The 6,000-nt window shown below is 39.2% G+C and overlaps 1 protein-coding gene across 1 annotated transcript in view; it reads left to right on the top strand.

Moving 5' to 3' along the window:
* Positions 1–768: 768 nt before the first annotated feature.
* Positions 769–6,000, top strand: part of PTGFR (prostaglandin F receptor) — a 30,366-nt gene continuing 25,134 nt past the window's right edge. The window contains exon 1 of the mRNA XM_056530247.1: positions 769–1,007. The gene's annotated coding sequence lies outside the window, so the exon portion shown is untranslated. The remainder of the gene's footprint in view (positions 1,008–6,000) is intronic.

Genomic DNA, 6,000 nt, shown 5'->3' with positions numbered 1-6,000 from the left:
TTGTACAGTACATAAGGACCCCGGGTATATACTGTATACAGATAGCAGACTATTGTACAGTACATGAGGACCCCCCAGTATATACTATATACAGATAGCTGACTATTGTACAATACATAGGGACCTCCAGTATATACTATATACAGATAGCAGACTATTGTACAGTATATGAGGACCCCCGGTATATACTATATACAGATAGCAGACTATTGTACAGTACATGATGACCCCCGTAATATACTATATACAGATAACAGACTATTGTACAGTATATGAGGACCCCCGGTATATACTATATACAGATAGCAGACTATTGTACAGTACATGATGACCCCTGTAATATACTATATACAGATAACAGACTATTGTACAGTATATGTGGACCCCCGGTATATACTATATACAGATAGCAGACTATTGTACAGTACATGATGACCCCTGTAATATACTATATACAGAGAGCAGACTACTGTATTTGGAACCCAGGTATATACAGATAACAGACTTTTGTGTAGTACATATGACCCCAGGTATATGCTATATACAGTTAGCAGACTATGGCATAGTGTATGTATATATAATATATATATATATATATATATATATATATATATACACATAACAGCTGTGCCTGGCCCCTGGTAGCAGCATATGATAATATCATGTGTGATTTCCACGTCTCACAATGGTAACTCCTATGGGAGGGGTTGGACGAGCTCCTGGAGAACCACATTGATCTCTCTGCTCAGAGTCAGATCCTGGCTGGGCTGGATGGTCCTGTCTCCCCAGCTGCTGCTTTACTCCCTCTGGATGCCCGTAACCAGACAGCGAGACCCCACAAAGGGGGATGTGACACAAGTCCCAGCAATCCCTGGATCCATGTCCAAACACGGGGGTCTTACTCCTTCTGAGGACTTCGGAATTGTTTTCCTTTAACTGCTTCCCTGCTGGATGAGCCTGGAGCAGGATGGCAGGCGCTGGTGACTACCTGAGGGACCCCAGGACAGGTATGGTGAATGCTCTATATACAGTATATAATGTCCCGTCTACTCTTATATAATGGACCGGAGAATACGTGCCCCCATATCATGTAGACTTAGACCCTCTTGTGAATGCTCTATATACAGTATATTAGATCCTATCTACTCTTATATAATGGACTGGAGAATACGTGCCCCCGTATCATGTAGACTTAGACCCTCTTGTGAATGCTCCATATACAGTATATAATGTCCCGTCTACTCTTATATAATGGACTGGAGAATACGTGCCCCCATATCATGTAGACCTAGACCCTCTTGTGAATGCTCTATATACAGTATATTATATCCTGTCTACTCTTATACAATGGACTGGAGAATACGTGCCCCCATATCACGTAGACTTAGACCCTCTTGTGAATGCTCTACATACAGTATATAATGTCCCGTCTACTCTTATATAATGGACTGGAGAATACGTGCCCCCATATCATGTAGACTTAGACCCTCTTGTGAATGCTCTATATGCAGTATATAATGTCCCGTCTTCTCTCATATAATTGACTGGAGAATACGTGCCCCCATATCATGTAGACTTAGACCCTCTTGTGAATGCTCTATATACAGTATATAATGTCCCGTCTACTCTTATATAATGGACTGGAGAATACGTGCCCCCATATCATGTAGACTTAGACCCTCTTGTGAATGCTCTATATGCAGTATATAATGTCCCGTCTTCTCTCATATAATGGACTGGAGAATACGTGCCCCCATATCATGTAGACTTAGACCCTCTTGTGAATGCTCTATATAAAGTATATTGTTACCCGTCTACTCTTATATAATGAACTGGAGAAAACGTGCCCCCATATCACGTAGACTTAGACCCTCTTGTGAATGCTCTATATGCAGTATATAATGTCCCGTCTTCTCTCATATAATGGACTGGAGAATACGTGCCCCCATATCATGTAGACTTAGACCCTCTTGTGAATGCTCTATATACAGTATATAATGACCCGTCTACTCTTATATAATGGACTGGAGAATACGTGCCCCCATATCATGTAGACTTAGACCCTCTTGTGAATGCTCTATATACAGTATATTAGATCCCGTCTACCCTTATATAATGGACTGGAGAATACGTGCCCCCATATCATGTAGACCTAGACCCTCTTGTGAATGCTTTATATACAGTATATTAGATCCCGTCTACTCTTATATAATGGATTGGACTGGAGAATACGTGCCCTCATATCATGTACACTTAGACCCTCTTGTGAATGCTCTATATACAGTATATTAGATCCCGTCTACTCTTATATAATGGACTGGAGAATACATGCCCCAATATCATGTAGACTTAGACCCTCTTGTGAATGCTCTATATACAGTATATAATGTCCCGTCTACTCTTATATAATGGACTGGAGAATACATGCCCCAATATCATGTAGACTTAGACCCTCTTGCCTGGGATCCTCATCTGACTTTAGTGCAAACTCTTCTTCATGGCACAAATTCCCTTCACCGAGTGGCTGGTATTACACTCCCAGGAATGGAAAAAATCTAACTGGATGTATTGTGATATAGATATTATATTGTGATATAGATATATATGGCATATATATATATATATATATATATATATATATATTTTTTTTTTATTTTTTTTTTTTTATCTGGAGTTTCTCCTTATTAAGAGGACCCGACAGCACCAAAATAGCTTAAATTCCCTAAATTCTCACTGAGGACTAGAACCCACATAGGTCAAATCCCGTTTACAAAAAGCTACAAGAGATCTACTAACCGTTGCAAAACTACAACTCCCAGAATGCCCGCACAGCCTTTGGCTGTGCGGGCATGCTGGGAGTTGTAGTTTTGTAACAGCTGGAGGCACCCTGGTTTGGAAACCCTGCTCAAGCTGTTACAACACTACAACTCCCAGCATGTCCAGATTGTCGTTGGCTGTCCGGGCATGCCTGGAGTTGTAGTTTTGCTACAAGGGGAGGCACACTGTTTGGAAAAAACACCTCTCCAGCAGTTACAGCACTGCAAGTCCCAGCATGCCCAGGCTGGCGTTGGCTGTCCGGGCATGCCAGGAGTTGTAGTTTTTCAACATCTGGAGCAACATTGTTTGAGAAAGACTGCTAGTGACAAATTCAGCTCTGCTACCTTTTTTATTAGCGCAAAGCTGTTTGTGCCTCTGGCTGTCCAGGCATGCTGGGGGTTGTAGTTTTACAACAGCTGGAGGCACACTGGTTGGAAAAAACTTCTTCAGCTGTTACAACACTTAAACTCCCAGGATGCTCAAACTGCTGTAGGCTGTAGGGGCATGTTGGGAGTTATAGTTTTGCAACAGTTGGAGGCACACTGGTTGGTCTATAGGTACAACATCTCCTATAGGTACACAACACACTCAGCTCTGCTACATGCACTAACATCAGATGTTAGAACAGTTTGACCTGGGTTCCGATGAGAAGTCATTGCCATATAGAAACACATTGTGGAATATAAAACTTTTTAATCCATGTTACACAAAATTCCAGCTACAATGACTCTTAGAAAAAACGTCGTCTATGTACCTACATCGTATGTAGCCATATTCCCACTGCCTAATTTCTGGTTCTTGTTTTCAATGGCGATGGATCATTGCAAAGGGGAGGCACATACCCCATTATGAATACGGATGAATACACAAGCCCTTGGGGTGCACGTGACATTATTACAGTTCTGTAATAGAAGTCTATGGGGCCATGCAGCAACTTCATGTCCCTTCCAAGCACACCAAGTACTCAGCATTGCTTCTAGGTAGGAAAATCTCCTTAACATGATGCTATGCTGAGACCCCATAGACTGCCTAGACGAGTGCTTCCCAACCAGTGTGCCTCCAGCTGTTGAAAAACTACAACTCCCAGCATGCCCGGACAGCCTTGGGCTGTCCGGGCATGCTGGAAGTTGTAGTTTTGCAACAGCAGGAGCAGGAAAGCCACATCAATGTTTTAGGGAATCCTACTATAAGCAAAGCTTAATTCAAGGTACCGTCAAGTACAACAGATGGCGCCTACCAGGTATAATTTCCTACCATCCATCAGATTTTGCCGGATCCCTACTATGTTAATCCTAAAAATAGTGGTTTTGCTGCAGCCATATTGTACAGTATGAATAAATGAGGCATTTTGTGAAAGTTTTCTCAAACTTAAGTAAAAAAAAAAAAAAAAATTATAATAAAAAGTAAAAAGTAAACAATACCACAGTCTTTTTAATGTTTTTCCACTTTACGTAGTCGTAGTCAGGCATCTTCCATATGGAATGGTCCTAACCTTGACACATGTAACTAATTGTAAATTGCAGGTTACCCAGGATCAATTTTCCTAAGGCTACACTCACAACCAGAATTAATATTTCCGTTTTTCAATTTCGGAACAATAAGCCGAAAATTTGGTTCCAGTCCTGGACCCCCTTACTAGCTGGACACCAATGGCATGTGGCTTCCCCCCCCCCCCCCCCATTGACTTCATAGGGGTCTGTTATGTTTTTGCATCACAGATCAAATAGCACAACACGGTGCACAATTTTATTTCCTGTATTTTTTTTTTAAGAACCTGCGCCAAAGTAAATGTGAACAGAGACAAAAAAACATTCATTTCTTTGATTCGACCATAATAATTGAATTAGACAATCGCATATATAGCAATCCCATATCACAATATTATTTGCAGATTCTAATTTTTTTTTACATGTATATTAGTTTATATTAAGACCCCGAATTTCCCACGGTTACCCTGTAAATGCAGAATATTGGCGCTTCTAAAGAGATGTATCTGTCTTACTTTTTCCCAATCAGGTTACCTCCAGCTGTTGCAAAACTACAACTCCCAGCATGTCCTTACAGCCTTTGGCTGCCGGGGCATGCTGGGAGTTGTAGTTTTGCAACAGCTGGAGGCAAACTGATAGGGAAACAATGTACTGATGGCTTCCACAGGGAAATAATAGTGAAAAATAAATTCATTTTCCACCCAGAAACAGCGCCACTCCGTTTAATAGGCTATGTCTGGTATTGCAGCCCAAGTGAATGCGGCACTACCAAACATACCAGCCTACTGAGAGGAGTGGCGCTGTTTCTGGGTAAAAAAAATAAAATAAAAAAAATCTGATTAATTTCTATTCTTCTTCAATCCAATACATAAATTAATTTAATAAATAAAAATGAGTAATATATATATATATATATATATATATATATATATATATATATATATTGTATATACACAAATGTATTTATTTCAGCAATTTATTTATTGGCATAGTGAAATTCATGCACTATATATATATATATATATATATATATATATATATATATATATATTGTCATAAATCTCATATTTTGTATTTAGCTTCTATACCAATGTTTCCCAAGCAGGGTTCCTTCAGCATACTGGGAGTTGTAGTTTTGCAACAGCTGGAGGCACCCTGATTTGGATACACTGTACACTATACTAATAACATCTCTCGTGCTCCCCATCATTGTTTTTAACATGTACTTTGACCTTATATATTTGTTTTTATGGAATATTGTTAGGGATTTATTTTGTAAGCAATAAACTATAAGTTTAGATTCTATTTGATGTTTCTGTGACATTTATCAAAGGCAAAGATTTTGTAAGTTTATATGTATTGGGGTTTTCTTTGCCATTTTGTTTGCTTATTATCGTGCATTGTAGGGGACTATTAATGTCAGTTTGTTATTCTTTTATTTTTCCTTTATGTTTTAATATTATTATTTTTTTTACCATTAAGAGAAATCAGTAAGACATATGCCTCCTTCTAGAAGTGACTGTATGCTGATGGCTATATAAGCCTTTTTGTATATACAGGGCACCTACAGGAAATTCGGGGTCACTCTATAAACAAAAACAAAAAAAGCGAAAAATACATAAGCCATAGACAAGAGTTGCAATGTCCTTTAACTCCATTAAAAGGGAAAAAAATGCTTTTGAATCAACTGGTGCCA

This window comes from Hyla sarda, chromosome 7 (genome assembly GCF_029499605.1).
Source record: "Hyla sarda isolate aHylSar1 chromosome 7, aHylSar1.hap1, whole genome shotgun sequence".
Taxonomy (NCBI): Eukaryota; Metazoa; Chordata; class Amphibia; order Anura; family Hylidae; genus Hyla; species Hyla sarda.
This window is presented reverse-complemented; position numbering and strand designations above follow the sequence as displayed.